Source organism: Mandrillus leucophaeus, unplaced genomic scaffold (assembly GCF_000951045.1).
Source record: "Mandrillus leucophaeus isolate KB7577 unplaced genomic scaffold, Mleu.le_1.0 Scaffold17, whole genome shotgun sequence".
Lineage (NCBI taxonomy): Eukaryota > Metazoa > Chordata > Mammalia > Primates > Cercopithecidae > Mandrillus > Mandrillus leucophaeus.
The window spans coordinates 2,305,994-2,318,365 of NW_012101698.1; the positions used below are offsets into that span (position 1 = coordinate 2,305,994).

The 12,372-nt window shown below is 45.2% G+C and overlaps 1 long non-coding RNA gene across 1 annotated transcript in view; it reads right to left on the reverse strand.

Annotated features, from left to right (window-relative positions):
* Nucleotides 1-12,372, reverse strand: part of LOC105537187 — a 41,492-nt gene that overhangs the window by 28,375 nt on the left and 745 nt on the right. The gene's annotated exons all lie outside the window — the stretch shown is intronic.

Here is a 12,372-nt window from a genome sequence, read left to right on the forward strand (position 1 = left end):
TTCGGGAGCAGCCGGGGGAGTCCCATTCCATCTTGCATTTGCTAAAATGCATTCGGAATCACATTATTATAGATGATGCAAGATTGGAAGATAGCGAAGATGAAAATGTAGCCCGGGATGCTTCTGAGAGAAGGAAGTCAGACTGACCCCGTGGAGACCAAGCTGCGGGCTCTTTGTTTGCCACAGATCTGCTTGCCTGAGGGAATGGTTCAGCTCTTCCTTCCTTTTCATTCCCGTCTTGTGGGAGAAATGAAAACATGAAACAGGGAGAGAATATCCCCGCAAACTCCCGTCACACACCAACAGCTCATGTACACACACACACATGCACAAACAAAACGGGGCCATGGTTTTAGCATTTTGCTCAGACCTGCCACCTTGTTCATGCGGAAACTCGCTTGAGAGAATTGAAAATAAGGAAGACAGGAACCTGTATCTTCTCTGGTTAGCTGTGTGGCGTCAGGGCAATCACTTACCCTCTCTGAGCCTCAGTTTCCTCATCTGTAAAAACAACAAAGCTTTGGATTTGATAACCTTAGTGAATTTTTTTTTTTTAACAGATTTGACTTTCTCTGATTTACTAAATTCATCTGTAAAGAAAAGCCTTGCTCAGGAAAGCTCGTGGGTTTTGTACACACGCGTGTGAACGCCTATGTCTGTATGTCTGTTATTGTGTGTGCAGCCTCAGCTTTGCACAGGCAGTAATGCAATAATGCAGTAATCCATTTCATTCCTTCTCCAAGTTCAGCCTCTGGGGGTGTACCCTCCGCTGTCTACACACACACACACACACACACACACACCCCACACACACTTTGCACACACTTGTGATGGTCCTGTTGTATCCAGACAGCTACATCTTCTGAAAATCATAATTAGGGTGATGCTGGAATGACACATCTCTCCAGTCCCCCGGCACGGAGACAAAACAGCACTCGATTCCTGTTGGAGGCAGTGGAGGTAACCACGGCCCGCTCAAGCGTGTCGGGGGATTGGCTGCATGCTCCAGTGCACCGCAGCATGTCGATACTCCTGAATAAACTAATCAACCCATTTGCACCTTCGTGAAAACGCATCTTAGAGTCAATGAAATAGGTGTGGTAGAGACAATGCCAAGACTGAGTGGAGGAAAAAGAAAGAAGGATTATAAAAAACGAACTTGCTATCTTGGGGTGCTGTGTGTCCCCAGGGTCGGAGAGATGTCTTAATATCCAAAAAACTGGAGTCCCTTCTGCTTGCTTTCACGGGGCAAAGTATTCACCTCAGTGTTTCCACCCATGCCTCAGAGGAAGGGAACTCCCCAAGTTCCCAGATTGTTTGTGACTATTGTTTAGTGAAGAGAATATTCTACCTTTCTAAGAATTCCACAAAAATCCGGATACTCAGGTTCCCAATCCTTCCCTTTAACATTTTTCTAAGGCTGCTTAAGATCCACCGCCAGCCGGGCACAGTGGCTCACACCTGTAATCCTAGCACTTTGGGAGATCAAGATGAGTGGATCACCTGAGGTCAGGAGTTTGAGACTGGCCTTGCCAACGTGGCGAAACCCTGATTCTACTAAAAATAAAAATAAAAAAAAATTAGCGGGGCATGGTAGTGCAGGCCTGTAATCCCAGCTACCTGGGAGGCTTAGGCAGGAAAATTGCTTGAACCCAGGAGGCAGAGGTTGCAGTGAGCTGAGATGGTGCCACTACATTCCAGCCTAGGCAACAGAGTGAGACTCTACCTCAAAAAAAATAAAACAAACAAACAAAAAACCCACTGCTACTTACCGTGGACTTGTGCTGGCAAGAGAGCAATGCTGAATGGCGGTCTCAGTGTTATAGGAGTTCCTAGCCAATGGGATCGTGCCATCATGTACTACAAATGGTGTGCTTACGGGTCAGCTTATGTAAGAAGTGAGTCAGATGGTATCTGGGCATCCCATGCCATTTCTCTGATAAGTCTGGACACAAAGTATGGAGGGCACCAGTGGTGTGCTAATAAATAGGCTCTCAAAAATTTTTAAAGATCGTCCTATGGATAATTTGCTGACTTCTGTGTTATAAATGCTCCACCTGACTTCCACAATAATAGCTGTATTTAATAACTGGCTCACACGACTCCTGAAAATTTAACAAACAGCTCTCATGAGCCAATGCAGGCCAACACCAGCGCTCGCAGAAAGAAATTCTCATGGTACCAATTGGAATTACCAACAGTGCAGGCTCTTCCCTGCTTCCCTAGAAATGCTGATGTGTTGTTTATCCTAGACACTGGTGAGAAGATGCCTAAATGTCTGCTAGACGCTTTTTCCCAGGTCTTCTCCTCTTTTTCTCCCATTTCCCTTTCCCTAAGAGCACACATCTAGGTCTATGGCTTTAAATTCTATCGATTTGCCAAAGACTCCTCAGTAATCTCTCCTGAACCCCAGACTCCCCATGTCAACCTCTAACAAGCATCTTAAGCTTAGCACTTTTAAAACAGGCCTCCTGGCCAGGTGCAGTGGCTCACACCTGTAATCCCAGCACTATGGGAGGCCAAGGCGGTTGGATCACCTGAGGTCAGGAGTTTGAGACAAGCCTGGCCAACATGGTGAAATCCTGTCTTGACTAAACATATAAAAATTAGCCAGGCATGGTGGCCGACACCTATAATCCCAGCTACTCAGGAGGCTGAGGCAGGAGCATCACTTGAGCTGGGAGGCAGAGGTTGCGGTGAACCAATATTGCACCATTGCACTCCAGCCTGGGTGGCAGAGGGAGACGCCATCTCCAAAAAAAAACACACACAAAACAGGTCTCTTGATGTCCCCCCATTTCCAAGACCTCCCAAAGTCTTGCCCAGCTTAATAAATACCACCACTACCCACATGCTCAAGATAAGAACTGTTTTTCACCATCCACTTCCAATCTGTCAGCCAGACCCATTGACTTTCTCTTCAAACACATCCCTGAATCCAGCCTTTTCCCACATCCCCACTAATAGCCTGGTCCAAGCCACCGTCATTGCTCACTGAACCACTACAATTCTGTCTTTGCTTTTCTCATTTCTATTCTTGATCCTTGCAATCTGTTTTCTATGCCATCGCAAAAGGTGATCTTCAACATGCAAATCAAATGCTATCTCTTTCCTTCTCTCCCTTTCTCTCTCTCTACACACACGCCTATACTCACTTTAAGACACTCTAGTGGCTTCACGTCACACTTAGAACTGCCTCCACTTACTCTTCGTCTGCCTCCTCTCAACCTCACCCAGTGACGCTCTGACCCCATCACTGCATTGCAGCCACATCACTCTTCTGTTCCTCAGACACAAGTTAATTTCTGCCTTTGCATTTGATTTTCTGTCTGCCTGAGCGCCCAGATCTTTGCATGACTGATAATCCTTACTGTTCAGGTCTCATCATAAATGTCACCTCCTCAGAGAGGCCTCCTTGATTATCTTTGGTATTTACTGTCTGTCTAGATTATGAAGTCCAGGAGTGCATAGACTGCTATTAGACATTCGTGTAAGTACAAAGGCTGCTGACAAAGATGCCCCCAAATAGAGCAGCTGGATGAGCAAAGAAGTGAATTTCTTGCTCACAAGAGAGCCGCTTAGGTTCATTTTCTTATGCTGCTTCCACACTGCAGGGGGCATTGCCACCACCTACAACATCAGTGTTAAGGTCTGGGCAGAGAAGTAGCTGGCATCGCTTAGGCTCATCTGCACTGGTAAGAACTCATCCACGTGGCCACACCTCACCACAAAGGAGGTTGGGAAATGTAGGCCATCTGTGTACTCAGGAGGATACCCTGGTGCTTAGTGATATGGTTTGGCCCTGTGTCCCCACCCAACTCTCATCTTTAATTGTAATCCCTATGGGTCGAGGGAGGGACATGGTGGGAGGTGATTGGATTATGGCGGTGGTTTCCCCATGCTGTTCTGGGGATAGTAAGGGAGTTCTCATAAGATCTGGTGGTTTGATAAGTCTGGTGCACTGCCCCCTTCTTTCTCTCTCTCTCTCCTGCTGCCGTGTAAGACGTACTTGCGTCCCCTTTGCCGTCTGCCATGATTGTAAGTTTCCTTTCCAGCCATGTAGAACTGTGAGTCAGTTAAATCTCTTTCCTTTATAAATTACCCATTCTCAGGCAGTTCTTCATAGCAGCATGGAAACAGATTAATACACTTAGTATGTGTTGAATGAATGGATGAAAAAAAAAAAAAATGAGTCTTCTAGTTAACAATTAAAAATGTCAATTCCCCTTTGAAAATTTTCATTAAAGCTGCAAAAGGTTAGGAAGGTAAAATACAGCCTTCTCCAGTTTGAGCCTACATGGTACACTTGCACTGTGCAATACATTCATAAATAAGCCAATCTTCAGTTATCATGGGTGTGACCTAATTCTCCATCCCCTCCTCCGCATAAGCCTCTTCCCATCACACAAACTAGAAAGGCGTGGAGAAAGAAGCCCGCTGGGAGGCTAACAGGGAATATTGTGTCTTTCCATTTTCTAACTCCCCATCTTCCATTTAGGCCCTTCGGCCACTTTCCCATAACTTCAACAGAATTGCTACATTCCTCTAAGGCCCTGGCCTATTTATTCCAGGTAGGGTGATGATTATGAAATAACAAAGGGAAAAGAAAACCCAAGAAGTGTATAGTAAGCATTGTTTTCTTCTAAACCTTGTTGAAAGTGTAACTCTAAGATGTACATATAAGCATACTTAACAAAGTCCTTTGGGACAACTGGTGTGTAGTGAAACAAATTGGTAGATGTCTTATATATCTGCACTTAAGGTAAGTAATTAGGGTCTATTCCTGGGACTTCTATAGCATCCCTGGGGAATTTTACTTATCAGGGCCCCTGTTCCAAGCACCTGTGGTAAGGTTCAAGTCTATAGGCCTTTTTAAAGTATTAGGCACATAATCACTTATGAAAGAAAAACAATTGGTGTCTTTTTATGTAGCCATATAGGGTCTTAATAATTTCAGAAAAATAATTTGCTAATAGTTAGGAGACAACAGCCTACTATGTGCCAGCCACAAGTCTAGATGCTGTGGATAGGATGATGGGCAATTAGTTCAGAATTTCTTAAAGAAAAAACAAGCAGAGCACAGTGCAAAGTGACCCTGTGGGCATAGGGGCCAGATGATTGGTTTTTTGGGGGGTTTTTGGAGATGGACCCTCGCTTTGTTACCCAGGCCGGAGTGCAGTGGTGTGATCTTGGCTCACTGAAACCTCCGCCTCCCAAGTTCAAGCGATTCTCCTACCTCAGCTTTCTGAGTTGGGACTACAAGCAAACGCCTCCACACCTGGCTAATTTTTCTATTTTTAGTAGAGAAAGGGTTTCACCATCTTGGCCAGGCTGGTCTCAAACTCCTGACAGTGGTGATCCACCTGCTTCGGGCTACCAAAGTGCTGGGATTACAGGCACTTTGTAGTCCTGGCTTTACTAACGTGAACTTTCAATCCCAAGGCAAATGTCTTTACCCTTCTGGGCCTTGGTTTCCTTATCTATCAAATGGGTTAATAAGAGTGTGACATAATACGATGAATATAAGATGCTTAGGTCAGTGTCTGGCACGTAGTACACTGAAAATGTTATCTAAGGGGTACAGAGTTCAATTTACTTTGGGACCATGTCAAAGCCTCAATTAATATAAAATCTAGAAAGTTATTTACCATACCAGTTTTTATGATTTCAACAGGGTTTTCTGTACCATTACAAGTATATCTGGGTCCTTTTGTCTCTGTTCATGTAAAGTATTATTTTAAAATATTAAATAGGGCTGGGTGCAGTTGCTCACACCCATAATCTCAGCAATTTGGGAGGCCAAGGTGGGTGGATCACTTGTGGCCAGGAGTTCAAGTGCAGCCTGGCCAACATGGTGAAACCCCATCTCTACTGAAAATACAAAAAAAATTAGCTGGATGTGGTGGGGGGTGCCTGTAATCTTGGCTACGTGGGAGGTTGACGCACAAAAATCAGTCGAACCCAGGAGATGGAAGTTGCAGTGAGTCGAGATCGCACCACTGCACTCCAGCCGAGACAACAGAGCAAGACTCTGTCTCAAAAAGAAAAATATGTGTGTGTATATATGTGTGTGTGTGTGTGTGTGTATATCATATATATCATAATAGGATATCTGTAGTGTTGGCATATAGGTAGAAAACCACTAAAGAATCAATGTTTTTAATTGAACAATTCAGTATTTTCTAGTACTTTTCCTTTTGAAACAGTGCTTTGACCCACTGGATACTACGGTGACTCTCAAGAGAATGTGTTTTCCTGCAAGAATCATCGTCCTTTCGTTTTGGAGATTAGGTCCCAACTTTCATAGTTTATTCAATGTGATCAGAGCTAGGAAACAGCACACTATCAGAAGGAAGATTCATGTGAGAAGGAATGCACGTGACCAGTAGCAACTCGATTTTCTGGCCAGCGACTTTAAAGTCGTGAACAGCACCAAATACCTTTGGTATGTTATCATCTCTGCTTCAAATTTGAGTTCATAATTTTGATCTCAAAGGAACTAGCATATGAACAGCTGTCTAGATTGAGAGTACTGAATGTGACGTTTGTATGGAGGAAAGGGGAGGATCAGGAACTGCAGTTTCAGGAATGGTAAAACACTGTCAGTGATCACGGGGGATGTCATGGGCCCAATCGTCAGCCCACTGAGACTGACAAGAACGTACTGACAAGCAACATACTGACTTGATCAAAGAAATGTTCAGCTTAAATTGGAGGGAAGGACCGGGTACAGTGGCTCCCATCTGTAATCCCAACATTTGGGGAGGCTGAGGTGGAAGGATTGCTTGAGCCCAGCCAGTCATGCTGACCTGTGAGCCAACGAAACTTCTTTCCTGGTCAGGCATGGTGGCTCACACCTGTAACTCCAGCACTTTGGGAGGCTGAGGCGGGCAGATCACCTGAGGTCAGGAGTTCAAGACGAGCCTGGCCAATGTGGTGAAACCCCATATCTACTAAAAATACAAAAATTAGCTGGGGGTCATGGCAGGTGCCTATAGCCCCAGCTACTCAGGAGGCTGAGGCAGGAGAATCTCTTGAACCTAGGAAGTGGAGGTTGCGTTGAGCTGAGATCGCGCCACTACACTCCAGCCTGGGCAACAGAGTGAGACTCTGTCTCAAAAAAAAAAAAAAAAAAAAAAACACTCTTGACCTGCCTTATTCAACGTTTCATCTGTTAGAAGGAGCAGAGAAACTGCTAAATCTGGTCTTAATCCTGATAAATCCAGAGGAACTGGTGGTGAAATCAATTGATGGGACCCATTTCAATAGGAATTTTATTTCGTTTTACTTTTATCGAAGTTACTTATATACACAGTTTGTAGATTGATACAGTCCTTCCAGCTTTGTTGCAGAAATACACCACAATCCCCCATCCAACTCCTACTCCCTTGTGGATAAACTCTTTTAATGCTTTAAACTGACTTAGAACTTTACCTCCATATCGCTCAATAAAATGCTTTTTTTTTTTTTTTTTTTTTGAGACAGAGTCTCATTCTGTCACCCAGGCTGGAGTACCGTGGTGTGATCTCGGCTTACTGCAACCTCCACCTCCAGGGTTCAAGGGTCCCGTGCCTCAGCCTCCTGAATAACTGGGACTGTAGGCACATGCCACCACATCCAGTTCATTTTTTGTGTGTTTTTGAGTAGAGATGGGGTTTTACCATGTTGACCAGGCTGGTATCGAACTCCTGGCCTCAAGTGATCCGCCCGCCTCAGCCTCCCAAAGTGCTGGGATTACAGGTGTGAGCCACTGCACCTGGCCTTGTTGCTATTTCCTGATTTTTATTTCTAGGAATTGTCTGCTGACTTCCCACTGTGAAAAATGAGGGCCCAACTCTCTTTTAAATTCCCCTTCAAAAAAACCCTCGTAAAATTCCCATCTTGCCAATATCGTGGTATTGTCATTTTTATCAGATCAATATTTAGCCTACCCGAGCCATGTAGTGTATTCCATTTACTCTCCTTTCCTGAAGAACTCTGTTTTCAGTGGTTCTGTTTTTGCTTTTCTTAGTCTTCTGTCATTGACATATACCTGAAGTCTTCCCCAGTTGTGTGCATTGTCTCTCAAGGTATCCAAATATATTGGGTATTCTACCAATTTCATCTTATGAAAGTTCTTCTAGAGCCTTCTGATCTGCCCCGCTTGGCACTGGTTGATTTCTAAGCCCGGAGCCCAGCTGTTGCTTCCAGATGTCCCTCCCTGTCCATCATCCTGTAGATTCCTTTCTTCTCTTTGATATGTTAGAGTCTGTTTCCTGCTTCCTATTTCATTTTGTCTCCACCTGGTAGTAGGTACTATTATGGGATCCATTTCACAGATGAGCCAAACCAAGGCATGAGGAACTTAAGTAAAATTCCCTAAAGTCTTAAGGTTTTGGCACAAGCAATGCAGCTAAGCCTCAAACTTAGAATCCAACACCAAACCTAGACTTTTTTTTTTTTCGAGGCAGAGTTTTACTTTGTCACCCAGCCTGGAGTGCAGTAGTGTGATCTTGGCTCACTGCAACCTCTGCCTCCTGGGTTCAAGCAGTTCTCCTGCCTGAGCCTCCTGAGTAGCTGGGATTACAGGTGCCTGTTACCATGGCTGGATAATTTTTAGTAGACACAGGGTTTCACCACGTTGGCCAGGCTAGTCTCGAATTCATCCGCACACCTTGGCCTCCCAAAGTGCTGGAATTACAGGCATGAGCTGCTGCATCCGGCCAAAACCTAGGCTCTTAATTACTCACTGGGCAGTCACTGCAGAAGCTGGGCCCTGTCCGCCCCAGGTGACTAAGGGCCTTGTGCAGGCTGTGCCTCCCACGTTCAGGTCAGTCTGCTGCCACAGTCCTCTCCTAAAGCACTTTTACAGGCCCTGACTCACTGTCCCTCATGGCAATTTCTTATTTCTGGGATTAGCTGGTTTAAAAAAGAAAAAAAAATAGCTTCTGGGCATGTGACACTATTCTCGGGCCTTTAATGTCAGAAATAATGATGGCGTTAAATTGGAGCTCATTACCACGGAATGAGACCTCATTGAGCCCTCTTTTGCGGGGGGTGGGGGAGTTGTTTAATGATTTTATTTTTTTAAACCTCCTCCTCAGTAACTCTGACATGGTACACCAGGGGGAGAAGTGGGTGTTTGGAGTAGTAAATTTTTAAATAATAAGAAAGATCTCCTTTCATCGATGAAAAAGAAAAAAGGGTCCATCCTCCATTGTTCCCACCAAATGCTGGCTGTTCCTTTGTTACGGTTACGGTCTCATGGAAATTTCCTGAGCCCCTTAAGCCACTAATACCAGTTGTATCCCCAGCAGCAACAACACGTCCTTAAGGCATTATTTTCAGGGCAGCTTTTCCCATAATGAGTCTGACAATCCTGCTTTATGATTTGTTGAGTGGTTAATTCAAAATACACCATTCTCTAGAACCAGCTTTCCAGTGGAATCCCTGCTAGGCCTCCAGTCACCGATGCAAAGGCTTGGCATATCCAGCTTCAGAGGGTCTCTTAGGACCCGATTAGATGATGGTGCTACCCTGTGCCGCTGCTTCAGAAAGAGAGCAGCAAGCCTCTGCTCCTGCCCTCCAGAGGCTTCTCACACTTGGTTGGTGAACTCTCAGCACCATGGTGACCAGGAATGAATGCTCATCTTGAGAAAGCGCGTGATGTCTTCACAGTACTCATGGCTTTCTAAGTTTAAGAGGGATATTGGCCACCAAGAGAAAGTACAGAGGTGGTGGGGCCTTGAGACCATACCACCCCAGGAACAGGTAAAGGGACTGGGGTTATTTTTTAACCTGGAGAAGCAAAACATAAAGGTGAGGCACGTCAGTTACCTCCAGATACTCGATGCTTTATTTTTTTATTATTTATTTATTTATTTGAGATGTAGTCTCGCTCTGTCACCCAGGCTGGAGTGCAGTGGTGCAGTCACGGCTTACTGCAACCTTCACCTCCCAAGTTCAAGTGATTCTCCTGCCTCAGCCTCCTTAGTAGCTGGGACTACAGGCGTGCGCCACCATGCTGGGCTAATTTTTGTATTTTCAGTAGAGATGGGGTTTCACCATGTTGGCCAGGCTGGTCTCGAACTCCTGACCTCAGGTGATCCGCCTGCCTCTGCCTCCCAAAGTGTTGGGATTACAGGCACAAGCCACCATGCCTGGCCGATTTTTCAAAGAGGATTGTCCTCCTTTTCCTGACTGGCCCCAAAGGGTAGAATGGGAACCAGTGGGTGGAAATGATAGGAAATCAAATTTTCACTGCAGATAAAAAAGAACTTTCCAGTAGAGCTCTTGGGAAGCATCACAGCTTCCCTGTGAACAGCTGTGTGCTGCCTTGTACTGGAGCCATCAAGAGAAATGAGACGTCCATAGGTATCCTATCAGAGAATCAGGCACTAGGCCATAAGTAGGACTAATAATCTAAAATACACCTTCTAATTACATGGCTCCATAACTCTAAGAGGTACAGGTTTATGAATCACTTTTAAGATGAGAGAAAGACCTTTTGACAATTTTTAATAAATAGATTTTCTAGATACAAGGTGCTGCTTTAGACTAGGGGAGCAGCAAACTTTTTCTTAATGGGCCAGTGAGCAAATATTTCAGACCGTGTGGTCTTTTTTTGTGACTACTCAGTCCTGTTCTAGTGCAAAAGCAGGCAGATGATACACAAACGAATCAGCAGGTGTGTGTTCCAGCAAAACTTTATTTACAAAGCAGGCAGTGACGGGATTTAGCTTATGAGCCATAGTGTGCCACTGCCCGCTTTGGAGGATGCTGGGTGCTGGGAAACACAAGAGGGACTCAGGGGGGAGGGGGGAAAGGCTATGCTAATACCCCACGCGCGTGTGAGTGTCACACTGATGTACAATATACATATGCGCATCTTTGCATATGGGGGTGTATATTTGTGTGAGTGTGGTTTGGAGAGTGGTGAGGAGAGAAAGAAACAGAGCACATGGACGCCCACAGAGAAACAAAACCTCTAAGACGCGGTGGCCGTAGTCCGTGAGGGCCAGTTCTCTGTCGTTGTGATGTAAAGACGCCAGCCCCAGAGGTACCCCAAGGGGAGTTGTTCACAGTGTCTGAAATTCTGACTGCTTCAGTCTCTTTGCTTTGGGCATCTGCCTTGGGAAGGAAAAAACCGAGCTAAATGTAACCATGTGCTGAAGGAGGGAAAACACAGTTACACAGATTGGTGCATCAGATTGGCTGGTTGTCATAGAGGCCTTCCAATAGGGAAGTTGGGCCAGATTGGTGTCTGATGCAGCCAGGAGCATTAGGAAGTCTTCAACTCTCAGGGGGAAGGGAGCTAGCAGCGGGAGGTTGGGAAAGGCAGAAACTTGCCTGCCTGCCTGGCAGGTTGGCTCAGGGATAGCCCTCCATGGAGCCTCCAATCCCCTGCCAACTTACCCGGGGTAGTGAAGGGGTCATTTTAAAGGGGATATTTAAAAAGCGGCTAGTGAGCGTTTACAGGGACTAGGATATTTTTGATTACTTGAGCTGGCATGGTTATATAGTCTCAGGGTGGCTAAAATACTGTAAATTCTTTTTCTTGGGGCCATTGTACTTTCTTGGAGCCTTGGGTTTTCCCAGATCATTACCCGTTGGTGCTGTCTGACCACTTTCCTTGTCAATTGTCCATTCCTTCTAAATGCCTCCCTTTTCTTCACCCTGACTTTAAAAGCCTGCTACCCTAGGAATACCCCACACAGGCCTGGACACACGTAGACACTTCCTCAAGCATCTAAGAAGACCTGTGGCAGCCATTTGCTGCTGCTTCCTGTTTCCATGGCGGCCATTTTGTCATATCCAAGGAGAGGGCAAGAACAGCCTCCTGCGTTGCTTCTCAAGTGCACTCTGTAGCACTGATTTTTTCCAATCATCTCTAAATAGAGGTTTCTCTCCCCCTCCTCCCAGCTCAGCATCCGAGGGCACAATGAGCGTGCCCTGCATTTGAAATCTGACGTCGCCCTCTCTCACTCATTCGCTCCGTCTTCAGCTTGGCAGAGCGTTTAAAAATTGGTATCCCTTTAACTAGGCGAGCTATTCTTCTGCTGGGAGATGACCTTTTACACAGAAGATAGGACTGTCATACATGATCTCTGACATACGGAAGTTTCCAACAAGGAACAGTAAGTACCACACCAAAAGCAGTGGGTGTTTCTGTGCAACTTGTGTGTAAAGATATACTACTATACATGGTTCTAAATAAATTATTACCAGTTCTTAAAAGTACCACCAGCCCTCTTGAGGCCCATCTGTTCAATTTTTTTATTTTAATTGAAAAGAAAAATTTTGTCAAATTTAAAGACTCTTGGGGAAAAAGATGGAGGAAAAATTATTGAAAAGAGGCAATTTTTCCATGAGTTTTGCAGAAATTAATTGTAG